This window comes from Siphateles boraxobius, unplaced genomic scaffold, assembly GCF_051911475.1.
Source record: "Siphateles boraxobius isolate OS27281-9 unplaced genomic scaffold, OSU_SipBor_1 19, whole genome shotgun sequence".
NCBI lineage: Eukaryota > Metazoa > Chordata > Actinopteri > Cypriniformes > Leuciscidae > Siphateles > Siphateles boraxobius.
In genome coordinates this window covers 10,394,843-10,412,046 of record NW_027508799.1, presented here as the reverse complement: position 1 = coordinate 10,412,046, position 17,204 = coordinate 10,394,843, and the positions used below count along the sequence as shown (strand labels likewise).

Genomic DNA, 17,204 nt, shown 5'->3' with positions numbered 1-17,204 from the left:
ATCAAACACAGAACCATGTTTAGCATGCCTGTAGATAAACAAGCATGTAGATAAACAATATGTAGCAATTTTCAGGGAAGAACGAGGCGGGAACCGGCGAACAATCAAAATAATCTTTATTTAAAATAAACAAACTAAAATACCCCCAGCAACCCCTCGTGGACGACTGCTGGCTTCCCCAAAATAAACATAACGGCCAGCAGCCCCTCGCGGACAACTGCTGGCTAAAATAAAACACAAATACAAAAACCAAAACTCAACTAAAATACAGGCCTGTTCCTCTCTCGATCATCAACGTCGTCGCTCCTCCTTTATGCTCCCGCTCCTCCGTGAGAGATGCGAGACCGGTGTGCTTCACAGGTGTTGCTCATTAGCAATCGCACCACCGGCCTCGCGCCGTTCTCTCACGTCCCTCAACATTCCTGTTCGCCACACAATACATAAAAGCTCTAATCAAAGAATAATTAACACTAATTCCATGTTCGCTGTTGAGATTTAAAAAAGTTTGTAACATTAGGTTTGAATCAGCATTTAACAAGCTGGTTTGCAGAGCCAAACAGCGTTGTCATTTGTTTACTTCCTTGCTGCAACGTACAATTAACAATACGAACTATTGCAGGAAAAAACACATCGACGGAAAATAAATTATACTTACAGGTCGTGGCCCGTAAACAACAGCTTCTGTTCTTAAAGTTGGAACTGCTCCATCTTTCAGGACAAACCGTTGTGCGAATCCTGCATTGAACTCGCGAAGATTGTGGAAGCTTTCCTCCGTGTGCAGCACAGAGAGCGAGACTTGGGTAATAGTTATGAGGGACCTTGTTAAAAATAAATTTTAACCATTGATCCCTAACTCCCCCGACCCTAGGAAGGCTGACCAAAGTGGACCTGCGATCCGGATAAAAATAACTGCGTTTCGACGGGATTGCGGCACCAACAGCCTACTAACGTTACACCACATCAACTCTTCTCCAAAGCAAAAATGGCCTCGCCCTTATTTAGTATTCTCGGAGGAGGGGTTTATGTAAATATTGGGGTTACTGACGTCAGCAATCCTGGAGGATTGTTGTGTTGTCCCTACCGGCCGTTTGCTGTAGTCCTTACAAATTGATTTCTTTAAAGGGGTGGTAAAACGCATTTTTTCGAAGGCTTGATTGTGTTTGTGGGGTGCACTGTAACATGTGTTCCTGTTCCATTTTTAAAAATTGCATTATTTTTCATATATTTTACCTTTATTCTCTGCCCCTCCTTGTAAAAGCGGTCTGATGGTTTCCTGGTTCTATGAAGCCAGTCCCTCAAAACTACACAATGGGCTCAGATTGGTTAGCTGGCCCAGTGTGTTGTGATTCGCTAACTGTCTAGTGCACATTCTCCGGAAACGTCACACCCGTACCTTAACCGGTAGCCTAGTTTGTGCTTTGGTGTATTAGGCCGTTGACACACTGGCTGCATGGCATGAGCGTGGCTTTTCTGTTGTGTGTCAGCTGAGTGCCGGCTGCGTCGCGTTTTCTGTGTCTTTGCACACCAGAAACGTGTCTGACGCGGCGCTGCTACACGGATCACCCTTGTTCGACATTTGGGAGAGAGTTGTGGAAGCCCTATATAGCCTTCTTCAAGCATAAATATAAAGCCTACTGATAAAGACACTGTCAGCAGTATTGACAGCAAAATAGACTACAGAATATTTCGTTCTGTATTGACAGGTGCTATATTTGAAAATTGATAATAATTTATTTATTTATTTTTAAATTATACTTATATCTAAATATGACAAACCCTATACTTTCAACCATCAAAATGTAATTTATTAATATATACTCGTGTACAAAATAACATATAACATCTTTTTCTATTCTATTTTGCCTTGAAACGCTTCCAACTCGGTTCCGTGTCGCGTGAAAAATAGGCGTCGGTTCTATTTCTAGCATGCACGCGTTTTCCGCCTGAGACGCGCGTGTCACGCAGGCAGTCTGCAAGCTCTAACCTGTTAACATAGGAGCCGAAATAAAAACGGACACTCCACGCAGCCAGTGTGTCACTGGCCTTATAAACAATGAAACGTTAGTGAAGATGATCGAGCAGAACCTGTTCAAGAACGGCTGTTAAACGATGTTTCAGAAAGGTTTGTTTTTTGTTGTTCTCTCATTACTTTTTATATACGCTGTTATTTAGAAGTTATATAGAATTACAAAAAAATAAGCTTCATAAACAAGAATTTCATATACTGGTAATCGTTCTAACAAATTATACTACAGTCCTCAAAGGGATTTTTTTTAGTAAAGACTGCGGATCTATTGATCGTTTCTGACTGTATGCCAACGTTACTTTTGTATTTTTAGAACGATTGTAGACAAATATCTGTCAACAGAACTATTAACCCAAAACGAACACTAAACATCGGCTGCCAAATCAAACACAGAACCATGTTTAGCATGCCAACACAGAAATAATTATGGGATTATTTTATATTTTAAAATATAATTAAAATATTTTGAAATAAATTTTAACAATTGATCCCTAACTCCCGCGACCCTAGGAAGCTTGAACAAAGTGGACCTGCAATCCGGATGAAAATAACAGCAGCGTTTCGACGGCATTGCGACAACTCATCTCCAAAACAGCAATATAAAATGGACTTGCCCCGCTTATTAAGTATTCTCGGAGGAGGGGTTTATGTAAATAATGAGATTTGCTGACGTCAGCAAAAAAAAAGAAGCAAATGCTTAGCAGGCAACACCGAAACAGGTGAACTAATTTCTGCCCACAGATCTGACTGTAAAGAGAGCACCTTGAAGTAAAGCCATGGGCATCGACCCATTTGATCTTATAAAAATATGAGTGAGAAAAACTGGTTAATCCAGAAAATTTCTCAAGCAGAACTGGGACCTCTAATGCTCATGACACAGCAGACTGTGAAGGCTCAACTGCAAGAGCAGCTTTTAGGTGCCACACACTGCACTGAAACAACAGCAATAGTTCAGACCTGGTCAATGAAACTCGGTTTCATGTGACAACTGGAATTAAAATTGCAATGGACATGAGAATGGAGCAAGTAAAAGAATTCCACATGTCTGAATTTGATGCTGTTGAAAACTGTGACTGTGGTGTTGTTGGACGCCCTCTAGGGTCAACTCCCAGCAGTGCTCAGAGACAGAGTCAATTGTGGGGTTTTTCTCAGTCTTTTCAGAAATAGTCTTTTGCTTTTGTTACGGTTTAAGTCTTGTAACTGTTGGGTAGACATGCTACGTGGACAAGCCAAAATTCCCAAATGGGAACTCAAACTGGGATGCAGATTCCGGAGGAACAGGTTTTTAAAGTTGACATCCTGTTCCATACCTGGTTCGTTGCGTGATCCGAAAAAGGCTTTCCGTAGACGACTGTAGTAGGCCTGTGGGTTTTCAAGTCGGCCCTGTTTGAGGTTCATAGCGTTGATAAACCCTTCGTCTGATACTGGATCAGCAAATTCATGAATCAAAGCTTGTCTTAGCTGTTGGTAATCTGCTTTGACAGTCTCTGGTTGACGGTCTAGAAAACTGCGCACATCACCGCTGGACGTGATTCTTAACAGATACAAATTGTCCCAAGCTGTCAAGTTGGCGACAGTTTGCAAGTGAAAGTCAATGTCCTGTAGATAAGAGTGAATGTCATCACCTCCTGAAGGGTCTGGATTGAACGTAGGGATGTTTCGGGCTAGCTTGTCAAGTTCTCGGGGAGCCATGCAGGGTTTGGTGGCATGGGTTCTCTGGAAGGGTCTCCCTTCGCTGCTGACAGGTGTTCTTGGGAGCTGGCTGGTGATCTCTTGAGCCGTGGGCTTTTATTAAATTTAGTTCACCTGCGGTGGATTGAGTCCACTCCGGTGAGAACCAGTGGCATGGCCAACCTCCCTGGCGCTTCTCAAACACTCAACAGCGGTGTCCTCGGCCCTCCGTTACTCTGTGTCGCGTTGCGCCCTCCCAAACAGCCTTTGTGACTTTAAACACAACTCGGCAACGCCAAGATGTCAACTGCCAGACAAGACTACAAAATTGGGCTGTTCCCCAGAACCGTCCTAGAGGAGCGGCCTCTTTTTAGGCCCCGGTTTAGGTACTGGTCCTAGAAATTGCCTTTTTGTGTCGGCTGGACTGGTTGACTGCCTTTGGAGTGCCAAATTGCTGATGTCAGCACTGCGGGCCGCAACGACGGATAGAGATAAAAGAAACCGAGATTCACGCACAGCCAGTGTTGGTAACGCTGGTCGGACAACCCTGCTGGCCGGAACACCACCAGAGATGACTTCAAATCACCAAGGGAATACATAGATACACAAAAGGATGAACAAGGGAAGCTTAAAGTGAATTAAGGCTTTGTTTAAACCAAATTGAGTAATTATTTATGTAGCAATAAGAGTCGAAGGTTTTACTAAATAATAATAAAATGAGGGAATTATGATAATGTTGGTAGTTATCAAAATAACCTAACCCAAAAGAGAAGAAAAATAATCAAAATCAAAATATGAAGAGACAGGATTGAAACACGGTAGAAGAAGCAGGCCGCAGTAGTGGGTTTTCACCACAAGGGGGCGTATTCCTTCTCCGTGCTTTGCCTGGGTAAACAGAACACTTGATTCAAATTCCAAATTCAAAACTTTTTTTGAATTTAAAATTTAAAACAAGCAGGAAAGAATTAAAAGGGAAATCAGAATGATATCTTATAATCGCTAAAAACCCCGTAAAGTATCATTAATAACTATAAAATAATCAAAAGGGGAAGATGAGATAGATGCACAATTCAAAACAGAATGAAAGGAGGAAAAGCGTGTTACCGACTTAGTGAGGAAGGCCACAGGGTGGTGCTGTTTCCTCCGCATGGATATTAGTGGCTCACAGGCAAACACAACGTAAATTTACACTGGTTTAAAACCAAATTAAAATGAGCGTGAAAGGAGATTGAGAAATCAGGATAAAATGTTATAATAATTAACGATAACAGTAAAGTATCATCAATAACTATAAAGTGGTCAAAAGAGAAAAGTAGAAATAGGCAATTCAAACAGAATTGGGCAGAGAGACAAGGAGAGTTGAGTGAGCGGACTTAGAAGGTGGCGGCCACTAGGTGGGGGACTTCCAAGTGGGCTCTCTCTGGGATTTAGTTTAAGTTTTAATTCAAATCTTGTTTTTGAACCAAACTCAAAGTAAATGTACCAGTCAAAAGCAGAAAAATTTGTCTAACACAAAATAATATTTGCACGAGCAAAGCTGTAAATGCAAATAATTATTGAGAATTTAGACAGGCTAATTCACAGGGAAATGAATTCAGCAGTAAAGAGAGCATTATCTGAAATGGCCAGGAGATGGCGTAATTGCGCTCATGCAGGCTGAAGTCAGAAGGCGGGGCGTAATTTGAGACTTCTAAACACTTAAAGGACGCCCTCTGGTGTTTAGCACGCGGAATTACAACCGACTTTAATGTGATTCAAACTAAGAGCTTTCAGCTCGTGTCGTGCGCTGATTTCCTGCAATAAATCACACATAAACAAGCAGATCTCTGTGGATCTCTGTGGAAGAGTGTGAAACAGGATTTTTTTCGCTGTGAAAACACGCAGATGTGAAACAGCAGGAATTTCCGTCTGTTGTTACTCACATAAACATTTTTATGTATTTGATTTACATTTAAATGTATCAGATCTTTAATTGGGTAGCTAAACCAATTTTGACCAGGAGTTTACCTTTTTTGTTGAATATCACTGGGTTAACCACGAATTCAATAACGACATTATGTAAGGCCTTTTACCACTGAAGAGAGGAAACTCACTCTCGATCAGATTTACGTCTTGTTCTGATAAAGAGATTCTCGTCTTAGTTAGGCGTTTAAATAATATTAACATGTACCAGCTGCAAAGAGTTTGCTTCGTCTTTACAGGGACAGGTATAATATTATGAACTGCAGTTTAATTTAGCAATTAACAGTGTTCACATGTTAGACATATTTCACAGAGTCGATTTGCTTAACTGAGATTGGCTTCGTGCCGATCAGTTCTTCAGTGGGTTCGCGTTGCGCGAATTTCACTGGAGCGCGCATAAAAAAAATTAATACACAATATACTCATAGATTGAAACTGAATTTGCTCATAAAACAAAGTTTGAAATGCCTGCATTCTCCACCAAACTGTAGGTACAATGAGTCTTACATTAAATTAGCTTAAATTATATATTAGGGAATTTTAATAATTGCATATTACAGTTAAATTACCGAAGTTGAAAATAGATCGATTGTACATATGAATGATCAATCACAACGAATTATAATTCCTCATTCATATATCAATGGTCCACTTCCAGATCGATTATATGAGATAACCTTTAATGGAATTAATTTAGCTATCTAACTGTTTGTCCAGCAAACAGCCTTAAAATTAACTTATCAACTTTGCAACAAAGTTATCCCTTCTTATAAACTCCAAGAAATATCAATTTTCTGGCCGTGAACATTAATTTTCCTGTGTTTATAAAATTAGACTACTCAACATAGTCAATAATAAAAGCTTTTGTAGTTAGGATCAACATCTCATTGACTTTGTAAAAATGAGCATTTTAGACAGAAGCAATCAAGAATATAATGGTTTTAATAATTGGACTAATAATACATCGAACTACAATTCACACATAATATATATGTATATACAACCGGAACAGACAGAACGGAAAACATTACAAACACGAATTTACAATAGGATGAGAGAGGGAGAGAAAACGAGAGAGAGAGAAATAGAGAGAGAGAGAGAGAAATGAACTAAAGGTCAGGAAGAGAGAGAGAGAGATCATCGAGATGATCTCTCAGCATGGCAAAAATCACAGACAATGTAACCTTAAGAGAGACAACAAGAAATCACGTCAGGTCATAACCAATACTTGCATATGGTTCTCGTTGTGTTGCTGAGGAACGCAGTCGTGTGCGTGGGTCCTTTTTCGGAGCGGACATGTTCTTTTGTGTCTTTTCCGGGCAAGCAGACCTGCGGGAAGTTTAAACTTTAAAGGTTCAACGGCGTGAAGTTACCAAAGAAATTATTCCGAGTTCATCTCCCTCGTAGAGGGAGAGGCGAATATGAAAATAACACTTAGTAAAGAAAAGAAAAGAAGGGTCGGGAGTGACGCGGAGGTGCGCGTCCGAGACGGTGGCCGAAGCCTGTCCGAATCTGGTGTTTCCCGAATTTTGACCGAAGAGAAGAGAGAAGAGAAACGGGCGAGTTCCTCTTTTGAGGGAATCCCATCCCCGCCCCTTTTTGCGGGGAGGGCAAATCATCTTGGAGCATTTTGAACGGGAGAAGTTCTTCTTTGTTTTGTCAGGAGAACTTATTTGCATAGTTTATGATGGTATAACATTTAGTCATTTCTAACTGGACAGGCTGTACACATAGAATAATACATTTTACTGTAATTTTCCATGTATGACTAGTTCAGTCAAAGCACGACGATCATGAGGCTACCAAACATGAAATAAGAAAGTAGAAGAAAACCAAAGTGACATTCATATGCAGAATTACAAGCATTTCAAAGTTTGATTAACACACAATAAAATTGTCAGTAGTTCCCGTGTGACATGTGAAGACATCGACGCACAAAAGGAATACATTTAAAAATATTTACAGGCACTTTTTCTCTGAAAAGTGCCATGGCTGCTGGTTGCGTGTTAATGCATGCGCGTGTGTGTATAAGTTCATCCCGTGGTTGGCGGGTGGTGAACTTTTGCTCAACTTTTGCTCATCCCCATGCGGGGGATTGTTCCGTGTGTGCGTATTCTGTGAATTTGATAAGTTTAACACCAGAATAGTGGTTGACTATCTGGCTACACAATGTCTTGTTTGTGAGGGGCAATCTTCAGGAGGGGATCCCTGGGGAGTTTACACACGGGATCTCTAGTTAGAGCGGCGCCTTTTGGTCACATGTCGGTAAAACCGGACACTGCTTTGTGAATTCATTAATAATTTAATCAAATGGCAGCCACCCATTTGCTGGTGTCCCGATCAGAGAACAGTGGAGCTATGTTTGTATATTAGATTGTCAGTAATTGAATCAAATAGCCGTCCGGACCATCTGCTGGTGTTACAGTTTATATATATATACATTGTGTGTTTGTATACTATGTTATATTTATTTATTTTTATTTTTAATATATTTATTTATTTATACATAGGCCTACATAGCACAGTGTAGATGTGCATGTGTTACCTCATGAAAAATAGTCACGAATATGTGGAGGATCCAAGTTAAAAAAAACCTGCCATGTCTGATTACCGTACAGACAAGTTAGTGCATTTCTTAACAAAGCAGATACAACATACCATTTTCCAAGACTACTCAAACCAATTTTTAATTTTTTAACTCATGATTCGTTTATTGTATTCCATCATTTGTGGGGTGAGATGAACATGTCGAAATGGGGCATGCAGATGCACAAGCAGTGGGTATGCTGGGTATCCATACACACACATTGGATGACCATCTACAGACATGGCATGATGTTGCAGCCCAGATTCTGCCAGCATTCCAGAGTCATGCTTCTTTCCCTCTGTTAAAATATATATTTTAATTAAAAAAAAGTTTTTATTTTATACATTTAAAAGGGAATGACAATGTTTTCATAGATTTTAAATTATTCAGACTTACCTACAGGGCCATACAGATGGCCAATTAAACAGTTAGGAATGTCTACTGCCTGGTACTGCAAAAATTGTGTTTATAGCACATTAAATACAGTACAATTTAAACCTTTTAAAATATAATGTAAGGAGTGTACTGACCACTTAAAAGAGAACAATTCGCCTGTTGTTATGATTGGCTGCAAAGCGATCAATAACAACATCTACATCCATCTATTTTGTTCTTCTTGAACTGATTGCCAACACAGCAAGATTGCTGGTTCGGACATCGCCACTTTTGTTTCTGAGGTAGGTTTTTAAATGCCGTAACCAGGAAAAGCTCCTCTCACAAGCAGCTGTTGATACAGGCAGTGTCATGGAAATGCACACAAGTTTGTATAAATCAATGAAAGCCTCCTTGTATGGCCTCAATAGAATCAGCAAGTCATGGGTGCTGTTGAGAGAGACCCCATTTTGTTTTTTTCTGTCAATGAGGCGTTTCAGTTGATGTAGTTCTGCTGAAAGGTTGTCTTCTAATATGCCATAGTGCCTAGCCATGGGTTGAAGGGCATCTTGGTGCAGGAAGCTCTTGTGTTTGGGATTAATAGCTGCAACTCCTTTCATAACATGGCAACTGTCAGCAGAGAAGCGCCTATTCAATTCACTGATTTAACGGTGAAGTACTGGGAAAAAACAGTGGATTTTGTAGTCTTCTGGTGTTTGCAGTATCTTTTTTCTTGTGTGGCTATTGCTGACATGAAACTGCTGCAGGTGGGAGGGCTGTATTATTTTTCTTTTTGCCTGTTGGCGCTACATGTCAATGCCCACTCTCTCACACATGTCGCTTGCGCCCTACCACAGTTGGTCCAAGTTTCACCATTGCGTTCTTCTTTGAGTGTGTCAACCAGTGCAAAGACCAGATCAATGGCGGATGCCAAATCTAAATCTGTTGCCTGTAGTTGGTCAGATAAAGTTTTTGTGAGCCCAAATATGTTCTCCAGCATGTAGATTTGCAAAACAAACATGTGCATCAATCAAGCCATTTAGTGATCTAGCCTCAATAGCTCTATGGCTATTTGTTTGATTGCTGACTTCCTCAAGTGTGGCTAAGATGCTAGGGAGGGTTTGTTTTATTGCCCAAAGACTATAGTACTGACATGCCCATCTGGTATTTGACAGACGTTTTAATTCCACAGCTCTTTTAGTGGGCTCAAGTTCTGTTTGTTTCTCCATGAACACTTTGTGAGTTACTGTACCAGAAAAAAAGTGGTAAAGCAGTCAGCAACTGGTTTAACATTATGGACACAGTCAACTAAAACCAGGTTTAATCTGTGTGCATGGCAGTGGATGTACACTGCATGTGGGACTTCTCTGCGAAATTTTTCCTGAACACCGTTGTTGCAGCCAGACATTACAGATGCCCCGTCGCAACATTGTCCAACGCATGCATTTTTGTCTATATTAAATTTAGCCAATACCCCTTTCACTGTCACAAGTAAAGACCATCAGTCTTGAACAAAATCAAGAAACTCTTCATGAATGTCATCATTGTGTATGTAGCGCAGAACGTCTACGTATGTAACCCTCGTTCCCTGAGTAGGGAACAGAGACGTTCCGTCGGATGACGACGAATGGGGTTTCGCTTAGAAAGCCTATCAAGTTTGAGTATTACAAAATGAGCCAATGGCAAAGAAATGCCATGGGTCTGTGGAATTTGCATAGCGTATCTCCGCCCCACCTCGTGGGTATAAAAGGAGGACGCCGGCAACATGCAGATATGTTTCTTCGCTGAGGAGCCAGGACTGAGATCAGGCGATCCCCGCGGTACAGCGCAAAGTGGCAGGCAGACGGAACGTCTCCGTTCCCTACTCAGGGAACGAGGGTTACATACGTAACCGAGACGTTCCCTTTCGTTGTCACTCCGAGTTCCGTCAGATGACGACGAATGGGGTTACCAGTCTAATCACGCCACCTTCTCGGCTGTCTTCCAGTGCCCTGCGTAAATCTGAGATCCCTGTCGTGAGACTGGCATGGACGAAGGACTCCTATTTAGCACAGGAATACCAAGGTACACTGGGGAGCATATCCCATAGCTTAGAGGAAATATGCAATTATTGCCAACCCAGGGGGGGGGGACTTAGAGAATACACATATGACCCGGAGGGACCCGGACGGGAGCTCCATGTGTGGCTCCCGTCCAGGAGCCACACATGGAGATGAGGGTGCCACAGGGTGCCCCGTCCCTGAGAAAGGAGGTCCTTCCTCAGGGGAATCGGCCAAGGAGGTGCTGTCGCGAGGAGTACGAGTTCGGAGAACCAGGTCCGGGTGGGCCAGTACGGCGCGACCAGAAAGACCTGCTCCTCGTCCTCCCTGACCTTGCGCAGGGTCTGCGCAAGAAGGCTCACTGGGGGAAACGCATATTTGCGGGCCCGCGGCCAGCTGTGCGCCAGTGCATCCGTGCAGAGCGTGCCCTCGGTCAGGGAATAATATAGGGCGCAATGGGTCGAGTCGTGAGAGGCAAACAGATCTATCTGTGCGTCCCCGAACTGGTTTTAAATCAGCTGAACCAATCTCCTGGGAGGGACTGAAGCCCTGAGAGCTCGTCAGTTGCACAGTTCAGGGCTCCGGGGATATAAATGGAATGAAGCGACCTCAGATGCTTCTGGCTCCATATGAGGAGGTGGCGGGCGAGTTGCGACATACGGCGAGAGCGTAGACCACCTTGATGGTTGATGTACGCTACAGTGGCGGTAATGTCTGAACGGACTAGTACGTGTTGTCCATGGCAAATGGCGCCCCAGTCCATTGCACATGGTGCCCCAGCCCGTGTTGGAGGCATCTGTCTTTATGACAACATGCCGAGAAGCTCGTTCCAGAGGCACTCCAGCCTGTAGAAAACTGAGGTTCGACCACAGGGTGAAGGTCTGACGGCAGGTCGGATTAACTGGTACTCGGAGGGTGCCGTGTTGCCATGCCCACCTCGGGACTCAGTCGTGAAGCCAAAGCTGAAGCGGTCTCATATGAAGCAATCCGAGCGGCGTTGCCGCAGCTGCAGATGCCATATGCCCCAGGAGCCTCTGAAAAGGTTTCAGTGGAACCGCACTCTTGCCCTCGAACTGTCTCAGGCAAGTCAGCAGTGACTGCGTGCGCTCGCTCGTAAGCTGCGTCTTTTACATGGCAACCGAGTCGATTTCCATACTGAGAAAAAGAGATCCTCTGCACGGGGCAAAGTTTGCTCTTTTCCCAGTTGACCCGAATGCCCGGACGGGCTAGGTGCCGGGGCACTAGGTCCCTGTGTTTGCAAACCTGGTCTCGAGAGTGAGCTAGGATCAGCCAGTGGTCGATATAGTTCAGGATGCGAACCCCGTGTTCCCGTAGGGGAACAAGGTCTGCCTCGACGACCTTCGTGAAGACGCAAGGAGACAGGGCTAGCCCAAATGTGAGAACCGCGTACTGATATGCCTGCCCCTCGAAAGCAAACCGTAGGAACGGTCTGTGTCGAGGGAGAATGGAGACATGAAAATAAGCGTCCTTCAGGTCGATTGCTGCAAACAAATCCTGGGGCCGCACACATTCGAAAATGCGTTTGGTCGTGAGCATCTTGAACGGCAGCCTGTGAAGGGAGCGGTTCAGAACCCGCAGGTCCAGGATTGGCCGTAACCCACTGGTTTTCTTCGGGACAATGAAGTACGGGCTGTAGAAGCCGGACCTCATTTCGGCTGGAGGGACAGTCTCGATCGCACCCTTCGCCAGGAGGGTAGCAACCTCCGCTCTCATGATAGGGGAATTGCCAGTGACCATAGTGGAACGGACTCCCCTGAAGCGGGGAGGAGACTGCGCGAACATTCGTCGTCATCCGACGGAACTCGGAGTGACAACGAAAGGGAACAATAGATATCTGCACGTTTATGCTCACATCTTTTGTTTCATCCACCATTAAAGTAAAGTGCTCTCCTAGTTTAACTTCGTTACTAACCTGTTCTCTCAAAATGCAGGCCATTATATCAATTAATTGTTCTGAATGTCATGATGGACTTATTTTGCATTACCTGGCCCACTAGATAATTTTTTGGATACAGTGCTATCAAACTTCCCCAGCAGATGTAACATTTCAAGGAAATTACCTCTGTTGGTGGACTGTTCATTCTCTCGGTGGCCTCTCTAACTAATGGTTTGACAAGCTGTAAAGCGCAGTGACTCAACAACTGCTAGCATGTAGATCCTATTTTCTTTAACAATTTTATTATGTCCATCGTCATGGAGGTGCGTCAAAATCCTTGATCCGTTTTTCTCTCTCTCCTTAAATTCACACCACCCTTCCATTGCCACTTTGTGAGAAGCGCTGGCGTTATGTTGCGCCAGTTTCTCTCCTCCTTTTCTCCAGTTTTTAAACCCTTCCTGGGTGAAGCACTTTTCTGAGTGACCACCAGATCCATGCACACTGTGAAAACGTTAGACGACAGGCAAAAGAAAAAGCCGCGTCTTTTGACACAGAATATTCAAGCCACTGGTACTGTTTGAACCACGAGCAACTAAAATTCCTGGATGCTAGCTGCCCCTGCGATCCAAAAGAACGACGCGGGTATGTTTTAAGTTGAGGCTGTCTTGGTTTCTCGGCTGGGTCATGGCTTAAATCCCCCGTTAAATCCACTCCACCGTCAGGATTCCCACCATCCGTGCCCGCTGTAGCACTCGATGAGGCGCAAAAGAAATCCATCTGCTCACCTGTCTCCTCCGCCTTGGGGACTGCGAGTTGATCCGGTCGCACCTCCTCATCCTCCAATTCCTCGGTGTACTCTGTTTCTAGGATCAAGCAGGGCTCGCCCTCCACTGCAACTGGTATATTTTCATTCCTATTGTTATTTCCGTCTGCTCTCACTTTTTTTTTAGGTATGACAAAGCGATCCATTTTTAGCTTCAAGCTATAGCTGTTGTGTAGCAGCTCTTGTGGGCTTGCGGCAGCACCTTGAACGCAATGACGCAATGCGCAGTGACGTTCATTGGGGCGTCGCAGTGATTCTTATGTTTATATTTTTTTATATGTTGAATAAATTATTAATTATTATTGTTCTGTGTAGTTTGAAGAGAAACATTTTAAAATCTTTATCCCGGATATATATATTATTTAATTAGGAAGGGGGTGGGGGGTCAAATGGGGGGTCAAAGTGTTTTTTGGGAGGGTCTTGAGACCCCCCAAGACCCGCCCTGGCGCCGCCACTGCTGGGACCTCATCAGCTACCAGCACTGTATGTAACATGACATCGACTACTGGGACCCCATCAGCCACCAGCACTGTATGTAACATGACAGCGACTACTGGGACCCCATCAGCCACCAGCACTGTATGTAATTCAACAAAACAAATGGATAAAGTATAATTTTAACTTTTAAAAAACTATTAACATTTGTTAATAGTAGTATATTGTCTTTTGTTAATAGGAAAAAACATAATTCTTATCTTTTATACTATTATATATATATATATATATATATATATATAATCTTTTCAATTAAATAGTTAAAAAAAAAGTCTTTATAATAACGTTGTTTTAAACTTTAAAACACTCCAAAACACGGAAGTAGCGCAATGCCTTGCCGCGCCCACTTCCGGCATCAGACTGTTAGGCTGGTGCTGTCGTCCTCACACTGCTATGACGTATGGTTCTGCGGTTCTGCAGTTAGACCTATCTCGGAGGTTTGGTTTTCAGATTGTACAGCAACGTCCATAATGTCTGTTACGTTCCACGTGTGTTTGTGTATTTTGCTCTTTTTCTTTTGTGATTTTGTTTCTATTTGCTATTCCTAGGTCGTGATCATTGGCTGCTCATCAGGTATGTGATGTCATGACGTTACATATCAGAACTGACGTTTAACCAATCCACGGACCGCCAGTTTAAAAGGACCATTGACAAGGAGACAGATCAGCGCCAGATCTCAGCCAACACCCATGCCTTGAGCTGTTTGTATGTTTTTCTATTAGGTGAATCATTTATCTTGAGTGTTTTATTTTATTGATGTGTTTTTTTATATACAGTATATTGTAAATAATTCTTTGTTGTAATTAACTGTGTTTTCCCCTACAGGGATGCACGGTTACCGTTTACTTAAGATTTAATTTTCTTTGGTTTATTTATTATTTTGTCAGATGTTGGACCATAATTGCATAGGGGAAACCTATGCCATAAAAGAATGGTAATGTCACGGATACACCAGCATCAGCGCCAGACCTCTACACTCCGCCCACTCGTTCAGCCTCACCAGAATACTAATCACCAGCACCTGTCATCTTCACCTGTCAGCAATCAGCACTCACTTCACTCACACCTTAAAAACCACACCAGTTCACTCACTCAGTTGTCTGGTCTCGTCGACACTCCATCGACTTCCTGACTCTCTCAACCTGAACTTGCTACTTACCTGACGAATCCTACCTGCTTGCTGCTATCCCGTTCAGCGATCCCAGTCATCCAGTCTCCAACCTGTCTGCTCTCTTCGGCCTTCCCGTCATCTTCATTCTTCATCAGATAAGAGACACTTCATTACCAAACCATCCACGTTCTCTGTTTCTACTCTCCACCATCATCCACTACTGCCGCAACTGTCCCTGAGTGCTTTCAATAAAGACCACTGCTACTTTACCTGTTTGTGTCCTTCCGTTTCATGACAGGTAATGGTTTCATACAAAAAGAAGGTGAATCTTTTACTGAATTTTCCCATGCTTTAATGTCTTTGATGGACTTGATTCTTAATAGCAACCCATGCAGGATTCTGATAGAGTGCTCCGTGATCAGTTTGTTGAACATCTTCGAGATGTGATGCTGAAGTGTGAATTAAAGCGATTAGTAAGGGAGGAACCAACTACTACTAGAGGTTCGAAGTGAAGCTCTTAGGTGGGTGGAAGAGGGAAATAGGGAAGCAGTTGATTCATATGTTCAGCCATGGTGTAACGCAGCGGTTTTCAATAGGTGAGGCACGCCTCCCCTGGGGAGCGCCAAAGAGCCACAGGGGTGGCGCGACACGCAAAGAAAAAATAACTCTGTATGCAGCTGTATTAATATCGCAGGGCTTAAAGTATTCTGGCACCGTGCCGGATCTCAGTCGTGTGGCCGTGAGGAAAAAAAAGAAATTTTCTTTTGGGAACTTGCATGCGGTTTAATATTTTCGTGTCAATTGATTTCACCTACCAATCATATGAGAGGAACGCAGCTCTGACTAACGTTACAAGCCTATCAGAAGCAGAGCAGGGCGGGTCCTGGCAACACAGTGTAATTAAGATCCATACGTCCAGTGGTTGTTCTAGACAAAGCTGGGGCCAGTTTTACTGGCCAGTTACATTTAGACCTTATTGTTTTCATATAATTTTCTGCACTGCACATTACAGGCATTAACAGGCAAAATACCATGTTTATAATCATTCAACAATGTGATTGCATTTCCATTATATTTTTACATTTGCATTACATATTCAGTATCAGTCACATTAACTGTATAATACGTTTTTTGTGTTTCTTTTGCAAAAAAGATTACCAGAATTTTAGATTCTGGTAATTACCAGAATGAGCCAAAGCCTTGTATTTCAACTTCCAGATAATACAGGTACACTAATATGCATTAATACATTATTAATTACTTCATTAATAGTGCAAATTCAGGTGTAAATTACTACAATTACTAAATGACTAGTTAATAATGATGTGCCTCAACAAGTAAAGTAACAACATAATTATATATTTGCAAACCATTAGCTAATGATTAATTAGAACAAAAGCAGTTAAGTAACAATGCTGCTTAAAATGTACTTACGCTCTAATTGAACTACTTTTTCAGAATGTCCAACAGGACATTGGTCTGTTTCATAGCACAAATGAGACTTGCATTTGGCTCTAAAATACACTATGCCAAACATTAGACCGCAAATCTTTGCAGACTGACTCCTTTTTTGAAACCAGCCCTCAGGATCTTGAAGATGTCAGGGCTAACTGCAGCCAGCTCTGCAATTGGCGCTTTGTTCACAATTGTGTTTCGGTCCACCCCCACGCTGTTATAGGCATCGGTCTTTGTTGAGCCACTTTTGACAAGTCGGAGGACCTTGTGGTATCGCAGAATAGACTCCTCAGGAGTTCGTACTGGAATAAATGCATGAAAGAACAGAAAAGCAAATGAGGAGAAATCATTCCATAGACAAAGCATGCTGCCACAACTCACACAAATATATGAAAATAAGGTACTTTTAAGGCCATAGCACTGGATTAATCAATCTAACCCAAACTATTCTATCATGTAGCTTTAATTAAAGCTGATCTATTATAACTAGTGCTGTCAAAATTAGTGCGTTAACGCAGGCGATTCTTTTTTTAGTTTACATTAATTATAATAGGTTTATGTGAAGATTGTTTTAAGTTCACTTGAAATGTATATAGCTTCTAATTATACTGTAATGCTGAATGTCTATCATTAATGTTTAAAAAAAAAACAATTTCAGAGACATCAGTAGTAGTTTTAAATATCAGTGATACTGGGCTTCACAAAAAGATGCCATTACAACAAGTATTTCAAATATATCATATTATAGTTGTTTTTACATTAATTT

The 17,204-nt window shown here is 42.4% G+C and overlaps 1 long non-coding RNA gene across 1 annotated transcript; it reads left to right on the top strand.

Moving 5' to 3' along the window:
* Positions 1-14,303: 14,303 nt before the first annotated feature.
* Positions 14,304-14,806, top strand: LOC143742565 (uncharacterized). The gene is made up of 3 exons (XR_013205481.1): positions 14,304-14,344; positions 14,421-14,577; positions 14,698-14,806. It is a non-coding gene; the product is annotated as an uncharacterized LOC143742565 (long non-coding RNA).
* Positions 14,807-17,204: the final 2,398 nt, after the last annotated feature.